Below are 27,500 nucleotides of genomic sequence, written 5' to 3'. Positions count from 1 at the left end.
AAAACGAATACAGTACAATTAGGCTGTGAAACTGATCAAATGCCATAAGCCCTATTCAAATTCGTGACTGAATTTCCAGGATGGAGACAATTTTATTTTATTCTGTTTAAGAAACTGATCTCTGTCGTAACTAGAAATCCCAGCTCAGTGATAGAAACTAGCCATGTTAGCAGATTATTGCTTTACAGTTTAAAAAGTAATTAATTAATGTGGTCACAAATAATATCTTGGCTTTCAGACCATAATATGCTTTTAACAGTTTACTGAAAAAATGTTTCCTGCAGTTTAGCTCCAAAATGAAAATGAAATGGTTTCATTTTGTGTATGTCAAGGGTGTCCACTTTATAGAAATTCAATTTTAAAACATTGTTGAAATGACAAACCACTGGAAATACAGGTCTATCTAACCTCTAACTCATTAACAATGTTCATTGCTGTTGTCCTTAAACTTTTCAGAAATTTTAATTAAGAAAATAAAGCAATTGTTCCCTAGACTCATCTTTTGTGTTCTGTTCGCTGTGAATCAGAAAGGTGCTGTTCTTGAAGTCCAGTCAGTCTCTGTTATCTTTCTTCCCAAGAGGAATTCCATCTAATTCCATCAAACTTCTTTTTCTTCTGCTCGCCTAAGGATGAACTGAAATGAAGCAATTAGTATTTCAGTGGCAGAAAATAGGCTGTCATATACACCTCTCCAGTGCTTTTGATGCAGAAATTGTGTCCTGCCGAAACATTCTTCTGTTTGGTAATGTTGGGCAGTTTCAAAAGAAGCTTATCAAAAATCTATTTTGTAGATAATGAAAGAAAATAATAATAAAATCAGATTAAGAATTATTATCCAGACTTATCTTTCTGTTCTCTTTCAATAAGAACGGTGTCATTAATGAAGTCCAGTCGGTCTCATTCCTTCTCTCTTCCCAAGAGGCTGCCCGTCTAATGCTGCTGAAAACTCCATTGTCCATTCTGGGAATGCTGTGCTGTTCAGATAGTGTCAACAAATTTAAAAAATGGTTCACATCTTTAAATCTTTTTTTGTTTTGTTTAAAGCATGTGGCATTTTTTAGCAGTAACAAATGGAACAGGAACAGGAGCAGGAAGCTAAAAACACAACGGAGCCAGGCACAACCAGGACCCGGGCTCACACGATGCGGAGATCAGGTGCAGAGCCTCGAGTGAAGTGAGCGCCTGGATTTTAAAGTTGAACTGAAACAGGGTAGGAACAAGGAACAGATGCGGGGAATGAGGCAAATCAGGAAGGGCTGGAGCGCCCTTAAGAGTAGGGGTTTGCGATTGTGATACAGGTTGGCATATTTATTTTATTTTATTAGGTAGATTCTTTTCAACATGCTTTTACATAATATGTTGTAACAATGATTTCAAAAAGAAACTACAGAAGCCTTACAAATTAAAAATATCTCACCGTGCCAATGTGTCTTCAGGCTTCCCACGTACAAAAAGGCCCAAGGACTCCAGCAGTCTTACAACCACTGTCCTGTTTGCCTCACCAGACACGATCTCTATTCTGTTGTAATCCACGATGACCCCGTTTTTCAGGTGATTTATCATGTCCTTCCTCGCCTGTTGAGAGGTCATCCTGATCTCCTCTGCCGTGGAGAGGCAGAGGAGATAAAAGCTTTATTTTATGATCATTCGTCCAACCACTCCAGAGATTGTCCTTCTCCATTAAACGACTTCCTGGAGACACCGTAATCATATAGGAGCTCTTCTCCCACTACAATCTCTCTTTTTGCCAAGAACAGAATTGTTATGTCAGTCTTTTCGTCAATTACAAAAGATTCTTTAATAGGTCTGAGGTTGGCTTTTTTGTTTGAATGATTTATGCGCCTTCCAATTGTGTCCATATCCGGGTGGCAGGTGCAGTGTTCTTCACGCGAATCAATGCACATTTTTTGTTTAGGTCCATCAAAAAAGAATAGATATCCCATGTCTCCTTCTGCCATCTGTGCCTTTAGGGCTTCTCCAGCTGTCTTTGTGATAACCTTGCCATGATAATCACATACCACCTCTCCCTTCTGGAAACGGCTGGAAGTTATAACCTTCTTCCCTTTCACAGGATCGTCAACGATGTGCAGGCCTCTCCAGGTTTGGAGTTTTACCAGATTTTCAATGTCCTTGCCATTTGGTTGGACTTCTACATGCGGCTTCCAGTTCTGAAGTACCTCGGACACAGCTGGTGTATTGGTTGACCATCCCATTTTTTCTATATAATGGGTCACTTGGCTTTCTGTTGGTAACCGTCTATTGTATTGATCTGTAGTGAGATATCAGAAATCCACCCAAAGAATATATCCAGTAATAGACTCTTGAAATATTACTCTTTAAAAAGGGAAGAAATCCTGTTCTTACCGAATATGTTCTGTTGCCTCCTTTTCCTCTGCTCAGCTCTCCATCTATTGTAACAGTGGCGATCGTGAATGCCGGTCACTCTCAGGCGCTCTTTCTTTCTAGGAGGCTGCCCATCTAATGTCACGGGAAAAATCTGTATCAGCTTCTGGAAGGCTGCAGCATCATCCATCTTTGGGCATCTATATGCAGCAGCTGCCACAGTGGACCTATTTATAAAAAGAAAACTTAAATATCTCAGATCTAAGACAGAGTGGCTAAAAGGTAACTGAAAGAGGGATATTGAATTAAAACTTACCGTATAGCAGCTGTACGTTCTTGTCCATAGCCTGAAGATTGCTCTCCTGATGATGAACTGAAGTTTAAAAAAATATGAGAAATTTATGTTTATCCTAAATATTGACTTTCAAATACTGAATTTGGATATCACTGTGACACTTACAGAGATCCTGCTTCTACAATGCCATGAATTAGTTCGCTGGCTGACCACATGTCCTCATCTGTCAGCCTTCTGGCTAGGTTTTCAACAGTTCCATTTGAAACACCTAAATAATCATTCAGGACAGTTTTCTGATCAATAGGTAGCTTCTTTATTTCCATTTCAAATGCCCTTCTTGCAACATAGCAAGTAATCAGTGGTAGGTGGTACCTGCAAAACAAACATATATAAAATAGTTGTTTTCAAGCCACAGAAAAGTAAAAAGAAAATACATCAAAATAATTATATAATTCAATTTACTTCTCATGCAGTCTTCGCAGATCATAGGTAGGATTGTGAACTGGTTCTCCTCCTGCATACACAAAAAAATGTTCTATTTCCATCCTGCAGTTTGCATCACAGCGTAAGTTAATGAAGTAGCAGTGAAACATCTGAGAAAATAAAAAAAATAAAAATGCAGTTTAAATGCAGTATTCTTCACATACCATTGAATGCTAAAGACAGTTTTTAGCAATGAAATATCAAAATATAACCTTCAACTCACCTTTTCCTCTTCTTCATTTAGTGCAAAGGAAGCTAGTCGCTGAGTTGCAGCCATGCGCTCTTTGACAGAGATTATTACCCTGTTTTGCCCACTTTTATTCACAACAATTTTTCGCCGTATCCAATCCAGGACCTGAATTCAGAAGATTTTTTTAGTACAAATATTAATTAAATACAATTTCTCGAAAAGAACATCTATAATCAAAATTCTTGGTTGTATGAAGGGATGCTTACTGTCATATTCTTAACCACCCCTGGGCGCTGAAGGTGCTTCAGCTGGAGAATGGCCTGCAGGTAAAGCATCACAACAATCCGTTCACTTGTGGTGATGTCTGCAGAGGCGTGTGTCTTGCCCAGTATCCGCTGCACATCTTTCTTTGCAACACTCAACACCTTCAAGCAATCGCTTAGTTTAGGTGGAGGACTCTGCAGCTGTGTTAGTCTGGGGGAGAGAGAGCAATACTATCAGCCTCCAAAAGGCAACATTCATGTGTTTGAATAGAAAAGCAAGTACAAGTTGAACCAACATTTAATAAGTAAAGTACCTCTTTCTGGTTATTTCCTGTCTGACACTCTTGTTGTTTCTCTTTTTTATATCCTTTAGATTGCTCTGGAAGTCTATTAAACTCTTAGCTAGACTGGGATCCTCCACTTGCAGGTTAGTGTTTTTTCGGATGAAGAGCAGGAATCTGCTGATATTAATGATATAACCTGCAATGGTCTGGTGAGACAACCCAGTCATCTTCAACTGGGAAACAAATGTCTGCATTTTGGAAATGTCCTTCAGAAAACTTAAGGAAACTTCTGATGGATCCATAAAAAACAGGAACCTGGAGACATTTTCAACCTGAAAAACATATATAGAGAAAGTCATTATTTTTATGACCAACATCCTGTGAAGTTTAAGCCGAGTAAAACCATGTACCAAATACCTACCTCCTTGGAGCAGTTTACCATTCCCAGGCCCTGGATAAGGTATTGTTTAAAGCCAGCCAGGAGAGGAGAATCAAGAGAGTGTTTTCTGTAAAGTCCAGCTTTTAGATTACCTTTAACTGACACCCTGTAGATATAAGACACATGGACAATTACATGTATTATAAGTGTTTCCGTTTTCTCAGTTGGCTTCTGGGAGAAAATGGCTTTAGATGTGGCCCTGTGTGAATGTGTATATCTACCAATTCACTGACATCCCAATTAAGGCTACATTTTTTCTTGCCTCTGTGAAACAAAATCTAATTTTATACATACAACGTGCAAATAAAAAATAAAGCACTAGAAACCCTATTGAGCAGAGAGTCTTACTGTTCCCCATCTTCCCCTTCCTCCTCCGCTTCTGCTTCAGTTTCTGGAGCAGCCTCTGGCATCTCTTCCTCCTGGACAGTGACCTCTTGCTCAGGGCCGCTTGAATGCAGGTAGATTCTTTTCAACATGCTTTTACATAATATGTTGTAACAATGATTTCAAAAAGAAACTACAGAAGCCTTACATATTAAAAATATCTCACCGTGCCAATGTGTCTTCAGGCTTCCCACGTACAAAAAGGCCCGAGGACTCTAGCAGTCTTACAACCGCTATCCTGTTTGCCTCACCAGACACAATCTCTATTCTGTGGTAATCCAAGATGACCCCGTTCTTCAGGTGATTCATCATGTCCTCCCTCGCCTGTTGAGAGGCCATCCTGATCTCTTCTGCCGTGGCGTGCTTCATACACGCCCTCTTCAAGTGAGCAGGAAGCTGATCAAAAGTATTCAGGCACATCTTGCACACCAGGGGAATCCTCGCGGGTTTCCTTTGAAAATAAATAATACCATCTGTGTATAGAAACAAGCTAAGACTGATTTCTTAAATTATCCTTAATTTTCTCTCTCATAGTTTGATTTCATTGTATTTATATAAGAATTGGTCATTGCTCCAAAATAAATAATGGTTTAATAAAAAAGTGAACACTTACTTGGTCTCAGTCACAGACTTTCCAATAGGAGCCATTGTGGAGTTCAGCAACTGCAGGTCCTAGAAGTGGGGAAGGAATTTTAAAAGAGAAATTGAATTACAATACAGAAGGAATGGCTGAGGGATCACTGAAATATATATATATACAAATTCCAAAGACTGAGTCCATATAGAAACAACTACCTTTCATATTCAGTATAAGATGGAGAGATGAATTGGCCCTGAAAATCCACTGCAATGAGAAACTGCTCCTGCCATTGCATATGAACAAACATACATTCTCATCTATATTCATTTGCAGTTACACTATTGCAATTAATCAATTAATCAGATGATGAGATTCTTGATATTAGATTAGTAAAAACAATATCAATGCACTGAGAGACGCTTAAGAATAAAGATGCATCTGCCTGACTGCATATTAGTTTTAAAAGGTTATCAGCAAATGCATTTAAAAGTAAAAATGTAAAGTCTTACCTCTTGATCGTAGTGGTGATTCAATATCCAGGACCTTAGTCAAGTCTCAGAGTTACTGTACCTCCTATCGCGATTGTAGGTGAAAAGTGAAAGATATATTGCACTCAGCAGAAAGTTACCCCGAGCAAAGATTCCACCCATCCCAGAAAACAGCACTCCCCTTTGGCAAAGCAGTGGGTGGAGGAAGCCTTTGCTACCATTATCAAACACAGAAATTGTTATAATTTAATTTTAAAAACATGGCTAAGCATGGGTTTAAAGTATATTCAACGGTGCAAGTGCATTCAAAGAAATAGAGTTTCCCAAGCCCTCAGAAAGAATTACCATTTCTAAAGATGTCTAGTTTCAAGCATTAACATCCAAACTACCTGTCTTAGCTGGAGCAGGGAGTTTGCTAAGCCACCTGAAAGAATTACCATATCCAAAGATGTCTAGTTTCAAGCATTAACATCCAAAGTACCTGTCTTAGCTGGGCCAGGTAGTTTGCCAAGCCATGTGAAAGAATTACCATTTCCAAAGAAGTCTGTTGTAAGCCAGGTTCAATCATGACCATCCAAAGTACCGGTCGTCCCTTGGGGCGAGAGGGTTTCCTGTGTGTCTAGGATGTGTACTTCCCTTAAATAAAGGGTGAATATGGGTACCATAGGTATTAAATCTCTCAAAGCTCAGAGTTAAACTAAAAAACCCTTGGTGAGTGTGTTATAACATGGATGGGCATTTATAGTCCAGTGCCTCCTATTTGGTGTCCCCTGAAGGCGTTTTGAACCCAGCAGGTGACACTGATTTAGCTTTACTTGGCCCTGATTATACAATAAAGGATAAGTAACCAGAAAGAGGTGGTATTTCGATTTTACAGTACATAAAAAATACATACATTCCACAGCTCAGCATGCACATGGTGAGATTCCTGATATTAGATTAATAAAAAATATCAGGGCACTGAGGCTAATTAATAAAGATGCTTTTGACTGACTGGACCTTGGAGCAAGGTGTGTAAATTACAACAGACATCTTTAGAAATGGTAATTCTTTCAGGTGGCTTGGCAAATTTACTGCCCCACCTAAGACAGATACTTTGGATGTCAATGCTTGAAACTAGACATCACAACTGATCGTATTTTACTAGAGATTCTGTTTGGGATTCAGATGTGCATTCGGACAGCAATCCCTTTCAAGAAATGATACGTTCTGGATGAGGTCAAAGGTGCTGGAACACTGTATTTCGGATGCGAATGTGTGTCTCCTGCTTCAACGCAGTGGCATATATAGATGTGCTCCTGTAATGTCTTGGTACATGCCCAGGGCAGTAAGCAGTCTGAGGATATATTTCCAGACGGCATAGAGCAGTGAAGCAGTGAAGTAGTGCAACACACTGGATCATTATATTATTAGAATCTATTTGTTTAACAGAAAAGAAGCAAGAGTGAAAGGCTGAAGTGAAATAGAGCGGGGACAAAGGCAGTGAAGAGAGAGAACGCGGGAAGAAGAGAAAAACGCAAGGGACAAAAAGCAGCGTCGTAAAAGAGGTGACGGAGCTGTCCTCTCTATAAGAAGGGTGCCAGCGAGTCTCACTCTCACTTACGGCCACACCCCCTTGAGCACGCCTGATTTCGTCTGATTTCGGAAGCTAAACAGGGATGGGCCTGGTTAGTACTTGGATGGGAGACCGCCTGGGAATACCAGGTGCTGCAAGCTTTTAAGCGCAGGAGGCGCCCTATCCCCGCAAGTCCGCAAAGGATCGTGGAAAGGTTTATCGCCAGCTGAAAAGAGACGCAGCGCTTCGGCTGTGGAGACTTCTTCGGCTGGCGTTCTGGGGGTCGCGTTTTTCAGAATTGTATTGAGATGGTTTTCCACAGAGCTCAGATGTCAAAGCACAGCAGCAGCTCTCCACAGCGATCCTCTATAGCGCCCTTTCTCTCGCAGCTCCATCCTCATTGGAAGGAAGCAAGAGTGAAAGGCTGAAGTGAAATAGAGCGGGGACGAAGGCAGTGAAGAGAGAGAACGTGGGAAGAAGAGAAAAACGCAAGGGAAAAAAAGCAGCGTCGTAAAAGAGGTGACGGAGCTGTCCTCTCTATAAGAAGGGTGCCAGCGAGTCTCACTCTCACTTACGGCCACACCCCCTTGAGCACGCCTGATTTCGTCTGATCTCGGAAGCTAAACAGGGATGGGCCTGGTTAGTACTTGGATGGGAGACCGCCTGGGAATACCAGGTGCCGTAAGCTTTTAAGCGCAGGAGGCGCCCTATCCCCGCTCGCTCGCTCATTCCCCTGTTCACACGTGCAGTGCAGCTTGTCCGTCCATTTGTCAGCTTTGGCGAGACACGGGTGCTTGTGTATTAGCGTGAGCGGTTTTTATTCTGATCATGAACAGTTTTACAAGTCCGCAAAGGATTGAGAAAGGTTTATCGCCAGCTGAAAAGAGACGCAGCGCTTCGGCTGTGGAGACTTGTTCGGCTGGCGTTCGGGGTTCGCGTTTTTCAGAATTGTATTGAGATGGTTTTCCACAGAGCTCAGATGTCCAAGCACAGCAGCAGCTCTCCACAGCGATCCTCTATAGCGCCCTTTCTCCCGCAGCTCCGTCCTCATTGGAAGGAAGGAAGAGTGAAAGGCTGAAGTGAAATAGAGCGGGAATGAAGGCAGTGAAGAGAGAGAACGTGGGAAGAAGAGAAAAACGTAAGGGAAAAAAAGCAGCGTCGTAAAAGAGGTGACGGAGCTGTCCTCTCTATAAGAAGGGTGCCAGCGAGGTTGACTTCTCATGCTTGCGTGCTTGCACGCAATCATATGTGCCAGGATTTCTTCTTACGTGCAAACGGGCGTGGTTTCATGTATGCAAAAAACTTTCCTGGGCTCTTCTGAAGCACATAAAATTATTTGTAGATATACATTTGTCTTGTTTTCCTTTTAGGCTCTAGAATTGATAACTTTTTTTTCATTTTTGGCATTTTTCATCATTTTCCAGAAAGTGGGTGCAAGCCCGATATCTTGCGAAGAACCTTCAGGATTCGGGGATCAGTCAATGGATTTTCTTCAAAGTTGGATTTTTGTACTCTGTGGACCAAGAGATGTTGTTTTATAATGTTTTTTTCAAATGTTAAATGATCATTTTTCATGGAGCTTTGAAGGGGATGGATTCGGCCTCCTTTAGCCAGGCCAGAGCTCCAGGAGCCTGGGTAGGATTCTAGCTTTCTCCCCTTGCAGGCACCTGGCACTGAAGACATAATTTTTTTCCTTAAAATCTTTTTTTTTGTGTTCCTTGTAGTTCCAAACTTAATTCTAATCTCTTCTAATTAGAGATTTTATTAAAAATAGTGCAATAAATGACTAATTTCACCAAAAATAATGTAATATAAAACGGAGGTTTTTAACTTTATTGTAGTGTCTTAGAAACTAATATGTCTTCAAAAATGGTTGTTTATCACTCCTAGGAGTGAAAACTGTTGTTATATGATGTTTTTTTTTTCAAATTTTAAATGATCATTTTTCATGGAGCTTTGAAGGGGATGGATTCGGCCTCCTTTAGCCAGGCCAGAGCTCCAGGAGCCTGGGTAGGATTCTAGCTTTCTCCCCTTGCAGGCACCTGGCACTGAAGACATCATTTTTTTCTTAAAATCTTTTTTTTTTGTGTTCCTTGTTGTTCCAGACTTAATTCTAATCACTTCTAATTAGAGATTATATTAAAAATAGTGAAATAAATGACTAATTTCACGAAAAATAATGTAATATAACTGATGTTTTTAACTTCATTGTAGTGTTTTAGAAACTACTATGTCTTCAAAAATGGTTATTTTTCACTCCTAGGAATGAAAGCTGTTGTTATATGATGTTTATTTTCAAATTTTGAAAAATCAAAGCATTCTAGCTTTCTCCCCTTGCAGGCATAGGACACAGAGAACCTCATGGTTTTCCTAAAAATCTTTTTTTATGTTCCCTGGTGTTCCAAACTAAGTTTAAATCAATTTTAATTTGTTATTATGTTAAAAACAGGGTAATAAATTCCTAATTGGACTATAAATAATGTCATATTGTCTGCTATAAAACTGATGTTTTCAACTCTATTGTAGAGATTCTAGAATCAACTAATAGAGAATTGAAATAAAAAAGGGCATAAGAAGACATTACCAACAACGACCACAAGACGGAGATATTGTCCAGACATTACCAACAACGACCACAAGATGGAGATATTGTCCAAAGAGGCAAGAAGGGCAAAGCCGCGATAAGGTAAAATCATTTTTTGAAAGAGATTGCTGTCAGAATGCACATCCGTATCCCAAACGGAATCTCTAGAAAAATATGATCATTTGTGAAAAAGGCAAACGAGTGTCTGCTACAATATGATTGCTACATATCTGCATTTGTTGGTTTTTAAGGAGTAAGAGTGCAGGGGGTTTAAACCTGCAATCCAGTGTGTTGAAGTATTTCACAACACTACCTCTAGTACATCTGGAAATAAATCCTCATAATGATTATTGCCCTGGGCATGTACCAAAAAATCAGTGAGCATATATATATATATCACTGTGTTGAAGCTAGAGACACAGAATAACTGCATCCAATTCCCGCATCCTCCAGGTCTGAGTTTGGAGCTCTGGGAGCCCGGTGCTCTCATTTAGCCTCTGCGACTTCTGATAGGTGCTCCTCCGTTGTGGAGAGAATGTCCTTCAGTTGTCAAGCGTTGAAGGGCCACACCTCCTTCCCAACCTCAGTCTGCACTGAGTGCGTCTCCAGCATTTTCTCGTCCAGTTTGTCAGCTTAGCAAGTGAGAAGTATATCCGAGTGAAAACAGTGCTGATAATACTCTCACAAATTGTTAGAAGACGTGCTTTTGATCATCGATTGCTTAACAATCACATTTGTTCGACTTGAGCCATCAAGCTCGTAGTTTTCCTTCAAATCTTGAAAGCTCTCAGTGAGAACATCATAGGCTGCAGGACGCCCCGTAACTTGAGTACTTCAACAGAAAGAAGAGCAGACAGCTCCACAAATATGCGAGGCGCAGAGAGCGCAAGGCGAGCCGCACACGTTTCGGTGGCTGAGAGAGGGCAGTTTTTGCTTCTGCATTTCCCAAGTAAGGACGCATGACGACAAGCGATCGCGGTGCTCATCTACGACATAGTGGTGATGAGTTTTCAGTACGTGTTCTTTTGAACGAGCAATGAGGTTGCCATCTTGGACAGCTGACTGCACGCTCTCATTGTGCCACGTGATGAGAATTCGCCAGGCTCGTTCAGTCATTAGTCACATTCCATCATTTGCCATAAGCAGACGCTGCGAAGTGATGTGGATATCACTTCCCAGTCTTGTGGAAGAGAGCACACGAGGGCTCGTCCGGGAGTTGAACCCGGGACCTCTCGCACCCTAAGCGAGAATCATACCACTAGACCAACGAGCCACGGCAACATTGGCTATTTCAATCTGTCAGCGAGCTTGAGGATGGGGGAGAGGCGTCATTCGCTCGTCCAGTCAGACCATCATCATTAAGTCAAGAAAGCTGCAATTACACGACTGCCTTGCAGACGAAGGGCAGTGAACTTTGCCTGGTAAGAGGGGAACAAGCGGCACTAGGTGACGCCGAGGCATAAGCCCCAGCAAGCGGGTTTGGCTTGTATGGTACAGCGCTTGCTTTGCATGTGGGAAGTAGCAGCATCAATTCCTGCATCCTCTAGGCGTGTGCTTAGAGCTTGATGTGCTGAAAGGTGTCTTTTAGCCTGTGGTCACGCCTTTCATGGAGAGCATCGTGCAGCTGTCAAGCATTTCGCAGCCACGCCCCCTTTTCATCTTCTCTCTGGCTTAAGCGTCTCCGCCACTCTCTCTTGACATTTCATGTCAGCATGTCAGAAGTCCGAGTGACATTTTTAATGGCTGAGTGAGGGCACGATGCTGAAGCAGAGAGGCCACTTCAGCCAGAGAGACTTGTGCTAGGTGAGATCTGAAAGACGGACTCGCAACAGAAACAGACCAAAAATGTATCGGTGAGATCAAAAGGCAAATGCAACATTCAGCAGAGGGCGTCTAAAGATTAGGGAACGGGCGACTGAAATCCATGTGAGGCAAACTTTCCAGTGTGTGTACTGCAGCTGGGCTTGTTGGCGTAATTGGTAGTGCGTCAGTCTCATAACCTGAAGGTCGTGAGCTTGTTCCTCACGTGGGGCAGGGTTGCTTACTCTCTTGCTCTTTTCAGACACTTGCACCAACTGTTCGCTCATAACCACGTCTGGAATGCGTGACCTTTACACGGGCGAGAAGCAACGCCGCATCCCTTTCCTAAAGAACATTCACATTCAGAAATAAGTCAAGAAATTTGCCATTACTTTCGCTCGCGCTGCTGTCGGCCTGCCAATGTTGCCAAAGAAAGATTCACTCGGCGTCAACATGACAGATCAGCGATCACTTGAAAACAATGTTCCACACTCCGTAAGCAAGAACTTCAGTGTTTGCAGTCACCCGATATGCCGATAGTCAAAGGAGCGCAAAACACGAAGCGTCAAAAGACAAGATGAATTGATGGAAAGAGCGTTGAATTGATGATCACAAAAGTTCAGCTCGTACAATAGGCAACGAAGGTCCCAGCGTCGTCATCGCACTTGAAAGGACTGCCTTGCAGACCAAGGGCAGTGGGGGGTGCCTGGCAAGAGGGGCAGAGGCGGTAAGACATGATGCCGAGAAGCATGAAGCAAGGGGGATTAGCTCAAATGGTAGAGTGCTCGCTTAGCGTGCGAGAGGTAGCGGGATCGATTCCCGCATCCTCCAGGTCTGAGTTTGGAGCTCTGGGAGCCCGGTGCTCTCATTTAGCCTCTGCGACTTCTGATAGGTGCTCCTCCGTTGTGGAGAGAATGTCCTTCAGTTGTCAAGCGTTGAAGGGCCACACCTCCTTCCCAACCTCAGTCTGCACTGAGTGCGTCTCCAGCATTTTCTCATCCAGTTTGTCAGCTTAGCAAGTGAGAAGTATATCCGAGTGAAAACAGTGCTGATAATACTCTCACAAATTGTTAGAAGACGTGCTTTTGATCATCGATTGCTTAACAATCACATTTGTTCGACTTGAGCCATCAAGCTCGTAGTTTTCCTTCAAATCTTGAAAGCTCTCAGTGAGAACATCATAGGCTGCAGGACGCCCCGTAACTTGAGTACTTCAACAGAAAGAAGAGCAGACAGCTCCACAAATATGCGAGGCGCAGAGAGCGCAAGGCGAGCCGCACACGTTTCGGTGGCTGAGAGAGGGCAGTTTTTGCTTCTGCATTTCCCAAGTAAGGACGCATGACAACAAGCGATCGCGGTGCTCATCTACGACATAGTGGTGATGAGTTTTCAGTACGTGTTCTTTTGAACGAGCAATGAGGTTGCCGCCTTGGACAGCTGACTGCACGCTCTCATTGTGCCACGTGATGAGAATTCGCCAGGCTCGTTCAGTCATTAGTCACATTCCATCATTTGCCATAAGCAGACGCTGCGAAGTGATGTGGATATCAGTTCCCAGTCTTGTGGAAGAGGAGGAAAAGAGCACACGAGGGCACTCTTTCACTTTTCACCTGTAATCGAGACAGGAGGTACAGTAACTCTGAGACTTGACTAAGGTCCTGGATATTGAATCACCACTACGATCAAGAGGTAAGACTTTACATTTTTACTTTTAAATGCATTTGCTGATAACCTTTTAAAACTAATATGCAGTCAGGCATATGCATCTTTATTCTTAAGCGTCTCTCAGTGCATTGATATTGTTTTTACTAATCTAATATCAAGAATCTCATCATGTGCATGCTGAGGTGTGGACTATATCTTTGTGTTAAATGGTATTGTTTTGTATATTGTATAATTGAAATACAGCCTCTTTCTGGTTACAAGTATTGGCTTAGAAGACTTCTCCTTGCATTTTATAATCAGGGCCAGTTCAATGGGGCATTTCATTAATTGAGAGCTCTTTCTAGTAGAAAATGCAGTAATTTTTAGTAGTAAATTGCATTTGTTGGTTTTTAAGGAGTAAGAGTGCAGGGGGTTTAAACCCGCAATCCAGTGTGTTGAAGTCTTTCACAACACTACCTCTAGCACATCTGGAAATAAATCCTCATAATGATTATTGCCCTTGGCATGTACCAAAAAATCAGTGAGCATATATATATATATATCACTGTGTTGAAGCTAGAGTCACAGAATATCTGCAAACACATCCTAAATACAGTGTTCCTGCACCTTTGAACTCATCCAGAATGTATCGTTTTTTGAAAGGGATTGCTGTCAGAATGCACAACTGAATCCCAAACAGAATCTCTAGTCAAATGTGATCATTTGTGAAACAGGCAAATGAGTCTCTCAGGGGCCCATTGCTCATTTTCAGACACATGTATGCGATACTTTCACCATGCGTTGAGCAATAGGGATTAAAGATACCAGAGGTAAGGTTTAAAAGTGATTCTGAGGTGCAACACATCAGCGATACAGCTAGGCATCTGAAATGCGGGGTTTGAGAGCCCTTCAGGGAACACCGTACCCTAAAGGTACCAGAAGTCCATTAGTGGACTTAGGTACTAATGCTTAGTAAAAGCAAAAAGTCACTGTCTCCCCTGTTACAATGTGATTGCTACATATCTTTCATTCCTTTCATTACCTTTTACTTTTAAAAATGAACTCAAATTGTGTATAATGTAATAATTTAAGCAGAATAAGTAGAAGTCATTCTGAGGTGCCACATGTGAGGGATACAGCTAAGCATCTGAAATGCAGGGTTTGAGAGCCCTTTCAGGAGCACTGCATCCATTGAGACAGACCCGTGCATGTTAAACAAATAGATTCTAATAATATAATGATCCAGTGTGTTGCACTACTTCACTGCTTCACTGCTCTATGCCGTCTGGAAATATATCCTCAGACTGCTTACTGCCCTGGGCATGTACAGATGCAGCCATTCAAAGTGCGCGTTACAGACACGTACCGCAGGTGACGTCGCTCAGTATGACGCAAGATGACGCGCGGCACCGCAGTACGTGATTGGTTGACCGACAGGGGCACTCGTGGTCCGTTGGTCTGTCGTAGAAAGACTTACAGTAAAAACGTCTTTGCTGTGCCCGTTGTAGATATTGAATTTTACCACTGAAGGGAAATCTTAGTAGCTGAGCATAAAAAGAATAGGAGCATACTGTAACGCGTGTGAAAGCCATAAACGATATTAATTTTGGAACATAAACATACAGTATATAGCTGGTCTTGGTACTTTAAAGAAAAAAATACACACCGGTATTCCATTTCTCCCTAAACATTGTAAGCTTCGAAGTCATTAACTAACATGATACCGGAGTCAACAAGCATACTTTTAGAATTTGATTAAAAGGGAATATAATATGGAATCGCGTATCTCAAGAATTTAATAACGGTATGATTGTATCCGTGTACTGCGGCAGGGCTGTTTCGCCTGCCTGCTCATGCGAGCTGTCTTGTAGCCGACTGGTCTAGGTGCATGCCTGCCAACGGGCAGGGTGTGTGCTTGAATCCAGCTGGTGCTGGACCTTCCAGTTTTATTTATTTATTTTTTAATCGCGTAACATAAACATATTACCGTATGCAAACTGTACTGTATACAGTATGTATATGTATATTAATGTCTTAACTGTGCCCGTTTAATTGAATTTAAAAAAATTATTTAACACGAACATTAAGCTGTTTACATCTTCCGCCTGAGAACAGTCACCCGTTGCTACCCAACGCAGAATGGTGATTGGCTGACACCATCTGACACCCCTCTGATTGGAGAAAAAAGACGTGCTGGTTTGCTATACATACTGTACCAGGAAGAGGATTTCTTTCTATTCAAAACGTGCATTTTAAAAGTTTAAGAAGTAAAAACCTTACAGCGTACACAGATTTCTAAACTGATCAGGATCGTTATCTTTGTCTTATGCATAATAATATTCACCGCTCTGTCCAGCAAATTAATAATAAACTTTATTTTATATAGCGTTTTAAACAAATAAGTAATTAGATTGCTCATAAACCTAATCACTTGCTTTTTCTTTTTATTTAGGCTCAGATTTCAACTATAGATCGTATTATTAATAACCATAATAACAACCAACCAACAAAAACAACCATATAAACATAATACCAACCAAAAACATAGATAACAACCACAATACAAAATCAAATATATCAAACCATTTTACTCTCGCAAAGTCCTCCAATTATCATAATCCCGCCCCTTATGCAAAACCAAACCTTCCTCCCATCCCAGTTTATCCTGTTTATCATAAACAAAATCCACCTCAATTTTCAACATAAAGCATTACACAAAATCAATACCTCAACACTCCATACTCAACAACGATAATTCACAAACAGCCAGAACATGTAACTACACATTCCCAAACAGCCCCGCCCCTTATGCAAAACCAACATCCCTCCCCTGTTCTCTCTCTCCCCTGGCGGTTGTAATTGTTTTTATTTTCAAATAAATTTTAGCAAAGTCATGCATTTTAAAAATCTTAAGATTTTTATATTTATGTCTTTATTTAGTGGTTTCATTAGTGACAAAGGCTAAACTTTCTTGGAAAAATGTCTTTTATGTAAACCATGTTTGCTATTTATTCATTCAGGGCTAAAATATGTTCATTGTATTCTAATGAAAGAAGGGTTCCTTTCGCCGTAGTCGGGAGCCTAGCCTTTAACTAGTAAGTACTGTACTTACTGGGTTTTTGAGGGGGGGGGAGTGTCTTTCGCTGGAAATCTCGCCTCGTACTTTGAAAATACCCGTGAAACCGGTTCAATTCGTCGCAGCCAGCACTCCTGCAGAGAGGGGGGTTGTACTTGCAGTGTATGCAGTACACGCGTTATGCTCTTCGTTAATGTCTAAGCCGGAACATATCATTATATCTCATTTTGTATTTCTTAAAAAAAATCGTTTTCCCAGCCTAACAGTATTGTTTTTAACCTGTAAATTTGCTGGACAGAGAGGTGAACATTATTACACAGAAGACAAAGATAGCGATTTACGTTGCATTGTGTATCGTGCTGCTTTAATACAGTTTTAAATAATTGGAAGTCTAAACAGTATCAGCTTTATTTATGGGTTTTAGATAAAGGTGATTTAAACGCGATTTAAATCAATATAAATGTTTATATTGTAACGCATAGGTGACTATTCATTGTTATTAAAATGACTTAAATTCGATCATGTTGTGATATTTAGAAATATACATTTGTTTGGTGCGAGTGAAGTTTTATTTAATCTCTGAGCCATACTGATTCTTCTGGAAGCCAGTTTCCGCCAGGAAGTAAAAAAAAACACACTATGGTATTCTCTCCAATGCAGTGCAGTTAAAAATATACCTCTGATGCTGCTCCTAAATGAATATCGTTTATGACCATCAGAAGCTTTATGCTCCTTTTCTTTTTTCCAGTGGATTGAACAGGGAGAGGCATTTCATGATGTACTTTTCACTGATGAAACAACAGTGGCTCTGGAACAGTTTTCAACCATGTCGTTTTATAAAAAGGGGAGATATGTACACGTTACTGAAGCTAAAAGTTTAGCCTTTGTCAATAATGTAAACACTAAATAAAGACGTATAGAAATCCCTACGTTACAGACTGTATATGGCTGGTATTGGTAGTTTAAAGAAAAAATACACACCAGTATTCCACTTTCTCCCTAAACATTTTAAGCATCAGAGTCTTACATGTGGTTATTTATTGCATAATTTAATTTTGAAAGCCACTGAGACATCAGGTACTACTGTTGTATTTATGAAAAAGAAACAAAACAAAAAACATACTAACAACTGTGCCATCCTACTCCTTAGTTAATACATTTTATTATTCATAAACAGTTAACATTGTTAGCAAAATATTTTGAATTATATTTAACCCTATTTTTTCTTTAGTTTTGTATTTAACTTATTATATGATAGTCAGACTTAATGTATATTTGAACAATGAAAATATATTTTTACAAGATTTTACATTAAGCACTTAAAATTAATATGGTTAATAAAAGTAAACTGTAACATGCTGTAACAAGATCGGTTAAACTGCGAAGAAAATGCTTTCAGAGAAAATGTTTCAGGTGTGAAGAACATAGATCTCTAATGCAATTTCAACCAAACCTGTTCCCACACACCCTGCCCCCACTACCATTAGAATATACACAAACATTTTAGCGTTTCATTCTGAGCAGAAGACCCTCACACCTGAAGAGTGCTGGCTGTGACGAATTAAACCAGTCTTACAGGCTTCAATCACAGACCATGTGACATGGGACTCAGTAAACTAACAGCGCCACTGGATTTGATAAAACCTAACCAAAATCCGCAATATGGAAACAGAACCTGTGTGATTGTTGATAGATGTACTCGTAACATTTTTTCAAGACGAACTACAACATTTAAAAAATGACTTGTATGTACTTGATATCTCTAATCAATCCACGGGTCCCAGCACAAAACGAAAGTAAAATGCATACCGTTTCGCGCTTCTTATTAGTTGCTCAAAAGTAATTTGACCGTATGAAATGCATAATATAAACCTAGAAACATATACGTGAGCAGTACTTAAGCACTGTAGTATCGGTGTTAAGACATACCTCTCAAATACTGTAAATCAAGTTAAAAATATCTCAAGACCGATTCTGGTCGTAATGAAACCATCTTTCGTGTATGTTTTCTTTTTCATCTTGAAATAACTCATTTCTAAATACCTTTTTCACTGTTAACATCTTGCAGCAACTTTGCAAACAAAATATACACTCTGACAGTTCATCCTGCTACCAACATTAAATAAAACAAATCTTAAGATTTCTATATTTATGTCTTTATTTAGTGGTTTCATTAGTGACAAAGGCTAAACTTTCTTGGAAAAATGTATTTTATGTGTTGCAGAAAAAACTGACTTGCTTTAACAAAATATGTTAGTTAAAGACTTCGAAGCTTACAATGTTTAGGGAGAAATGGAATACTGGTGTGTATGTTTTCTTTAAAGTACCGAGACCAGCCATATACTGTATGTTTATGTTAAGATTTCCCTTCAGTGGTAAAATTAGATATGAATATTCAATACTTAAACGGGCACAGTTAAGACATTAAATATACATATACATACTGTATACAGTACAGTTTGCATACGGTAATATGTTACGCGATTAAAAAATAAATAAATAAAACTGGAAGGTCCAGCACCAGCTGGATTCGAGCACACACCCTGCCCGCTGGCAGGCACGCACCTAGACCAGTCGGCTACAAGACAGCTCGCATGAGCAGGCAGGCGAAACAGCCCTACACAGCCCTGCCGCAGTACACGGATATAATCATACCGTTATTAAATTCTTGAGATACGCGATTCCACATTATATTCCCTTTTAATCAAATTCTAAAAGTATGCTTGTTGACTCCGGTATCACGTTAGTTAAAGACTTCGAAGCTTACAATGTTTAGGGAGAAATGGAATACCGGTGTGTATTTTTCCTTGTGATATTTTAAGCTCTAGTTGAATGATAGGTGTCGCATTTTAAATCATTTTCGTAGTTAGAAATTATGAAACGCCCTGTTAAAAGCAAGGAAGTTTTTATGCCCGTTGAAGTAAAACAAAATGCCTGACAAAGTATGGCTTGGACAGATTCCAAGTGCTTGTACAAATGTGCTAAAGAAATTATACTTTGAGTATACAGCTTGTCCAAAGTCATCCATTATTAATACTATTAGTAATATCTTCGGTAAAGGCTTTGATGCATAAATATTTCTGATAAAGGTAGGTTGTGTACTTTTGTCCAACTGAGCAATCTTGCTTTCATGAAATATACCAACATTTTAATGACTGAAGATTAACATGCTGTAATACACTGTTCAAAATTAAAGGCTCAAATGCTGTACATGAGAGGTTAAACTCCCCCTGGCGGTTTTACAAGGTGACGCCGGATAGTTTCCGGCAGAGCGTCAAATGACGCGCGATTAACCACGTGACACTGCGTGATACTGCATGATACCGCGACACGCCCACCGGGGTATGCCGCAAAATAACTCACCCATTTTGAATGGCTGCATCTGTACCAAGTCATTACAGGAGCACATCTATATATGCCACTGCGTTGAAGCAGGAGACACACATTCGCATCCGAAATACAGTGTTCCAGCACCTTTGACCTCATCCAGAACGTATCATTTCTTGAAAGGGATTGCTGTCCGAATGCACATCTGAATCCCAAACAGAATCTCTAGTAAAATACGATCAGTTGTGATGTCTAGTTTCAAGCATTAACATCCAAAGTATCTGTCTTAGGTGGGGCAGTAAATTTGCCAAGCCACCTGAAAGATTTACCATTTCTAAAGATGTCTGTTGTAAATTACACACCTTGCTCCAAGGTCCAGTCAGTCAAAAGCATCTTTATTAATTAGCCTCAGTGCCCTGATATTTTTTATTAATCTAATATCAGGAATCTCACCATGTGCATGCTGAGCTGTGGAATGTATGTATTTTTTTATGTACTGTAAAATCGAAATACCACCTCTTTCTGATTACTTATCCTTTATTGTATAATCAGGGCCAAGTAAAGCTAAATCAGTGTCACCTGCTGGGTTCAAAACGCCTTCAGGGGACACCAAATAGGAGGCACTGGACTATAAATACCCATCCATGTTATAACACACTCACCAAGGGTTTTTTAGTTTAACTCTGAGCTTTGAGAGATTTAATACCTATGGTACCCATATTCATCCTTTATTTAAGGGAAGTAGACATCCTAGACACACAGGAAACCCTCTCGCCCCAAGGGACGACCGGTACTTTGGATGGTCATGATTGAACCTGGCTTACAACAGACTTCTTTGGAAATGGTAATTCTTTCACATGGCTTGGCAAACTACCTGGCCCAGCTAAGACAGGTCTAGACATCTTTGGATATGGTAATTCTTTCAGGTGGCTTAGCAAACTCCCTGCTCCAGCTAAGACAGGTAGTTTGGATGTTAATGCTTGAAACTAGACATCTTTAGAAATGGTAATTCTTTCTGAGGGCTTGGGAAACTCTATTTCTTTGAATGCACTTGCACCGTTGAATATACTTTAAACCCATGCTTAGCCATGTTTTTAAAATTAAATTATAACAATTTCTGTGTTTGATAATGGTAGCAAAGGCTTCCTCCACCCACTGCTTTGCCAAAGGGGAGTGCTGTTTTCTGGGAGGGGTGGAGTCTTTGCTCGGGGTAACTTTCTGCTGAGTGCAATATATCTTTCACTTTTCACCTGCAATCGCGATAGGAGGTACAGTAACTCTGAGACTTGACTAAGGTCCTGTATATTGAATCACCACTACGATCAAGAGGTAAGACTTTACATTTTTACTTTTAAATGCATTTGCTGATAACCTTTTAAAACTAATATGCAGTCAGGCAGATGCATCTTTATTCTTAAGCGTCTCTCAGTGCATTGATATTGTTTTTACTAATCTAATATCAAGAATCTCATCATCTGATTAATTGATTAATTGCAATAGTGTAACTGCAAATGAATATAGATGAGAATGTATGTTTGTTCATATGCAATGGCAGGAGCAGTTTCTCATTGCAGTGGATTTTCAGGGCCAATTCATCTCTCCATCTTATACTGAATATGAAAGGTAGTTGTTTCTATATGGACTCAGTCTTTGGAATTTGTATATATATATATTTCAGTGATCCCTCAGCCATTCCTTCTGTATTGTAATTCAATTTCTCTTTTAAAATTCCTTCCCCACTTCTAGGACCTGCAGTTGCTGAACTCCACAATGGCTCCTATTGGAAAGTCTGTGACTGAGACCAAGTAAGTGTTCACTTTTTTATTAAACCATTATTTATTTTGGAGCAATGACCAATTCTTATATAAATACAATGAAATCAAACTATGAGAGAGAAAATTAAGGATAATTTAAGAAATCAGTCTTAGCTTGTTTCTATACACAGATGGTATTATTTATTTTCAAAGGAAACCCGCGAGGATTCCCCTGGTGTGCAAGATGTGCCTGAATACTTTTGATCAGCTTCCTGCTCACTTGAAGTGGGCGTGTATGAAGCACGCCACGGCAGAAGAGATCAGGATGGCCTCTCAACAGGCGAGGGAGGACATGATGAATCACCTGAAGAACGGGGTCATCGTGGATTACCACAGAATAGAGATTGTGTCTGGTGAGGCAAACAGGATAGCGGTTGTAAGACTGCTAGAGTCCTCGGGCCTTTTTGTACGTGGGAAGCCTGAAGACACATTGGCACGGTGAGATATTTTTAATATGTAAGGCTTCTGTAGTTTCTTTTTGAAATCATTGTTACAACATATTATGTAAAAGCATGTTGAAAAGAATCTACCTGCATTCAAGCGGCCCTGAGCAAGAGGTCACTGTCCAGGAGGAAGAGATGCCAGAGGCTGCTCCAGAAACTGAAGCAGAAGCGGAGGAGGAAGGGGAAGATGGGGAACAGTAAGACTCTCTGCTCAATAGGGTTTCTAGTGCTTTATTTTTTATTTGCACGTTGTATGTATAAAATTAGATTTTGTTTCACAGAGGCAAGAAAAAATGTAGCCTTAATTGGGATGTCAGTGAATTGGTAGATATACACATTCACACAGGGCCACATCTAAAGCCATTTTCTCCCAGAAGCCAACTGAGAAAACGGAAACACTTATAATACATGTAATTGTCCATGTGTCTTATATCTACAGGGTGTCAGTTAAAGGTAATCTAAAAGCTCTCCGAAAAAGAGTTGCCCTGGCTGGACTTTACAGAAAACACTCTCTTGATTCTCCTCTCCTGGCTGGCTTTAAACAATACCTTATCCAGGGCCTGGGAATGGTAAACTGCTCCAAGGAGGTAGGTATTTGGTACATGGTTTTACTCGGCTTAAACTTCACAGGATGTTGGTCATAAAAATAATGACTTTCTCTATATATGTTTTTCAGGTTGAAAATGTCTCCAGGTTCCTGTTTTTTATGGATCCATCAGAAGTTTCCTTAAGTTTTCTGAAGGACATTTCCAAAATGCAGACATTTGTTTCCCAGTTGAAGATGACTGGGTTGTCTCACCAGACCATTGCAGGTTATATCATTAATATCAGCAGATTCCTGCTCTTCATCCGAAAAAACACTAACCTGCAAGTGGAGGATCCCAGTCTAGCTAAGAGTTTAATAGACTTCCAGAGCAATCTAAAGGATATAAAAAAGAGAAACAACAAGAGTGTCAGACAGGAAATAACCAGAAAGAGGTACTTTACTTATTAAATGTTGGTTCAACTTGTACTTGCTTTTCTATTCAAACACATGAATGTTGCCTTTTGGAGGCTGATAGTATTGCTCTCTCTCCCCCAGACTAACACAGCTGCAGAGTCCTCCACCTAAACTAAGCGATTGCTTGAAGGTGTTGAGTGTTGCAAAGAAAGATGTGCAGCGGATACTGGGCAAGACACACGCCTCTGCAGACATCACCACAAGTGAACGGATTGTTGTGATGCTTTACCTGCAGGCCATTCTCCAGCTGAAGCACCTTCAGCGCCCAGGGTGGTTAAGAATATGACAGTAAGCATCCCTTCATACAACCAAGAATTTTGATTATAGATGTTCTTTTCGAGAAATTGTATTTAATTAATATTTGTACTAAAAAAATCTTCTGAATTCAGGTCCTGGATTGGATACGGCGAAAAATTGTTGTGAATAAAAGTGGGCAAAACAGGGTAATAATCTCTGTCAAAGAGCGCATGGCTGCAACTCAGCGACTAGCTTCCTTTGCACTAAATGAAGAAGAGGAAAAGGTGAGTTGAAGGTTATATTTTGATATTTCATTGCTAAAAACTGTCTTTAGCATTCAATGGTATGTGAAGAATACTGCATTTAAACTGCATTTTTATTTTTTTTATTTTCTCAGATGTTTCACTGCTACTTCATTAACTTACGCTGTGATGCAAACTGCAGGATGGAAATAGAACATTTTTTTGTGTATGCAGGAGGAGAACCAGTTCACAATCCTACCTATGATCTGCGAAGACTGCATGAGAAGTAAATTGAATTATATAATTATTTTGATGTATTTTCTTTTTACTTTTCTGTGGCTTGAAAACAACTATTTTATATATGTTTGTTTTGCAGGTACCACCTACCACTGATTACTTGCTATGTTGCAAGAAGGGCATTTGAAATGGAAATAAAGAAGCTACCTATTGATCAGAAAACTGTCCTGAATGATTATTTAGGTGTTTCAAATGGAACTGTTGAAAACCTAGCCAGAAGGCTGACAGATGAGGACATGTGGTCAGCCAGCGAACTAATTCATGGCATTGTAGAAGCAGGATCTCTGTAAGTGTCACAGTGATATCCAAATTCAGTATTTGAAAGTCAATATTTAGGATAAACATAAATTTCTCATATTTTTTTAAACTTCAGTTCATCATCAGGAGAGCAATCTTCAGGCTATGGACAAGAACGTACAGCTGCTATACGGTAAGTTTTAATTCAATATCCCTCTTTCAGTTACCTTTTAGCCACTCTGTCTTAGATCTGAGATATTTAAGTTTTCTTTTTATAAATAGGTCCACTGTGGCAGCTGCTGCATATAGATGCCCAAAGATGGATGATGCTGCAGCCTTCCAGAAGCTGATACAGATTTTTCCCGTGACATTAGATGGGCAGCCTCCTAGAAAGAAAGAGCGCCTGAGAGTGACCGGCATTCACGATCGCCACTGTTACAATAGATGGAGAGCTGAGCAGAGGAAAAGGAGGCAACAGAACATATTCGGTAAGAACAGGATTTCTTCCCTTTTTAAAGAGTAATATTTCAAGAGTCTATTACTGGATATATTCTTTGGGTGGATTTCTGATATCTCACTACAGATCAATACAATAGACGGTTACCAACAGAAAGCCAAGTGACCCATTATATAGAAAAAATGGGATGGTCAACCAATACACCAGCTGTGTCCGAGGTACTTCAGAACTGGAAGCCGCATGTAGAAGTCCAACCAAATGGCAAGGACATTGAAAATCTGGTAAAACTCCAAACCTGGAGAGGCCTGCACATCGTTGACGATCCTGTGAAAGGGAAGAAGGTTATAACTTCCAGCCGTTTCCAGAAGGGAGAGGTGGTATGTGATTATCATGGCAAGGTTATCACAAAGACAGCTGGAGAAGCCCTAAAGGCACAGATGGCAGAAGGAGACATGGGATATCTATTCTTTTTTGATGGACCTAAACAAAAAATGTGCATTGATTCGCGTGAAGAACACTGCACCTGCCACCCGGATATGGACACAATTGGAAGGCGCATAAATCATTCAAACAAAAAAGCCAACCTCAGACCTATTAAAGAATCTTTTGTAATTGACGAAAAGACTGACATAACAATTCTGTTCTTGGCAAAAAGAGAGATTGTAGTGGGAGAAGAGCTCCTATATGATTACGGTGTCTCCAGGAAGTCGTTTAATGGAGAAGGACAATCTCTGGAGTGGTTGGACGAATGATCATAAAATAAAGCTTTTATCTCCTCTGCCTCTCCACGGCAGAGGAGATCAGGATGACCTCTCAACAGGCGAGGAAGGACATGATAAATCACCTGAAAAACGGGGTCATCGTGGATTACAACAGAATAGAGATCGTGTCTGGTGAGGCAAACAGGACAGTGGTTGTAAGACTGCTGGAGTCCTTGGGCCTTTTTGTACGTGGGAAGCCTGAAGACACATTGGCACGGTGAGATATTTTTAATTTGTAAGGCTTCTGTAGTTTCTTTTTGAAATCATTGTTACAACATATTATGTAAAAGCATGTTGAAAAGAATCTACCTAATAAAATAAAATAAATATGCCAACCTGTATCACAATCGCAAACCCCTACTCTTAAGGGCGCTCCAGCCCTTCCTGATTTGCCTCATTCCCCGCATCTGTTCCTTGTTCCTACCCTGTTTCAGTTCAACTTTAAAAGCCAGGCGCTCACTTCACTTGAGGCTCTGCACCTGATCTCCGCATCGTGTGAGCCCGGGTCCTGGTTGTGCCTGGCTCCGTTGTGTTTTTAGCTTCCTGCTCCTGTTCCTGTTCCATTTGTTACTGCTAAAAAAGCCACATGCTTTAAACAAAACAAAAAAAGATTTAAAGATGTGAACCATTTTTTAAATTTGTTGACACTATCTGAACAGCACAGCATTCCCAGAATGGACAATGGAGTTTTCAGCAGCATTAGACGGGCAGCCTCTTGGGAAGAGAGAAGGAATGAGACCGACTGGACTTCATTAATGACACCGTTCTTATTGAAAGAGAACAGAAAGATAAGTCTGGATAATAATTCTTAATCTGATTTTATTATTATTTTCTTTCATTATCTACAAAATAGATTTTTGATAAGCTTCTTTTGAAACTGCCCAACATTACCAAACAGAAGAATGTTTCAGCAGGACACAATTTCTGCATCAAAAGCACTGGAGAGGTGTATATGACAGCCTATTTTCTGCCACTGAAATACTAATTGCTTCATTTCAGTTCATCCTTAGGCGAGCAGAAGAAAAAGAAGTTTGATGGAATTAGATGGAATTCCTCTTGGGAAGAAAGATAACAGAGACTGACTGGACTTCAAGAACAGCACCTTTCTGATTCACAGCGAACAGAACACAAAAGATGAGTCTAGGGAACAATTGCTTTATTTTCTTAATTAAAATTTCTGAAAAGTTTAAGGACAACAGCAATGAACATTGTTAATGAGTTAGAGGTTAGATAGACCTGTATTTCCAGTGGTTTGTCATTTCAACAATGTTTTAAAATTGAATTTCTATAAAGTGGACACCCTTGACATACACAAAATGAAACCATTTCATTTTCATTTTGGAGCTAAACTGCAGGAAACATTTTTTCAGTAAACTGTTAAAAGCATATTATGGTCTGAAAGCCAAGATATTATTTGTGACCACATTAATTAATTACTTTTTAAACTGTAAAGCAATAATCTGCTAACATGGCTAGTTTCTATCACTGAGCTGGGATTTCTAGTTACGACAGAGATCAGTTTCTTAAACAGAATAAAATAAAATTGTCTCCATCCTGGAAATTCAGTCACGAATTTGAATAGGGCTTATGGCATTTGATCAGTTTCACAGCCTAATTGTACTGTATTCGTTTTTTAAATGATTCACAATTGTGAATATTAGAAATATTAATGCACAGAGTTGCTTAGGCTTTTATTTTTTAATTTTGTTGTCAACACAATCATAATGATTATGCATATGCTATTTTTTGTAGCTGTCACCTGCCATTCACTACCAGAAAAGATGCAAGGATGTACATGAAGAGGTGTGATGACCATGACGACAGTGCCGTGGCTCAGGACGAAATCACAAATTTTCACCTGCCTAACACCTTTGGAAGAAGAAATCAATAATACAGAAAAACCTCCAAACTATTTTTCTAATTGTATTATGTTAGCATACCCAGAGGGGTTGGGCAGCCAGTTGATCTTGGACCCCTAGAGGTTTTTTTTTCCTCCTAACTAAGGAGTTTTTGGTTCCTCTCCTCAGTTATCTTCTGGCTTTTACTCTTTCACATCATGTATCATCACCCAGCTATGTTAAGTGCCTCAGGTCAACCTTGTTATGAAAGATGTTATATAAAAATCAATTGAATTTAATTATACTAGTTGTGAATGCTGTCATATTTTATTGCCATAATTTATAAAAAAAATAATAAACATTATTGTGCAATTAGCTTTTTCAAGCTTTTGATTATCTATATAATTTCAATACAACTTCTAATTGTGATCATCATGAA

The 27,500-nt window shown here is 40.0% G+C and overlaps 2 non-coding genes and 2 pseudogenes across 2 annotated transcripts; 3 read left to right on the top strand and 1 right to left on the bottom strand.

Moving 5' to 3' along the window:
* Positions 1–7,346: 7,346 nt before the first annotated feature.
* Positions 7,347–7,465, top strand: LOC148812501 (5S ribosomal RNA; annotated as a pseudogene).
* Positions 7,466–7,873: 408 nt separating this feature from the next.
* LOC148812500 (5S ribosomal RNA) lies at positions 7,874–7,992 on the top strand (annotated as a pseudogene).
* A 3,097-nt stretch (positions 7,993–11,089) lies between these two features.
* On the bottom strand, positions 11,090–11,161 carry trnap-agg (transfer RNA proline (anticodon AGG)). The gene has a single exon. It is a non-coding gene; the product is annotated as a tRNA-Pro (tRNA).
* Positions 11,162–12,446: 1,285 nt separating this feature from the next.
* Positions 12,447–12,519, top strand: trnaa-agc (transfer RNA alanine (anticodon AGC)). Its single transcript has one exon. It is a non-coding gene; the product is annotated as a tRNA-Ala (tRNA).
* Positions 12,520–27,500: the final 14,981 nt, after the last annotated feature.

The sequence above is a fragment of the Atractosteus spatula genome (assembly GCF_055471065.1).
Source record: "Atractosteus spatula isolate fAtrSpa1 chromosome 10 unlocalized genomic scaffold, fAtrSpa1.hap1 SUPER_10_unloc_3, whole genome shotgun sequence".
Classification (NCBI taxonomy): Eukaryota; Metazoa; Chordata; class Actinopteri; order Semionotiformes; family Lepisosteidae; genus Atractosteus; species Atractosteus spatula.
The sequence above is the reverse complement of the archived record's forward strand: the minus strand, read 5'-3'. Positions and strand labels throughout refer to the sequence as shown.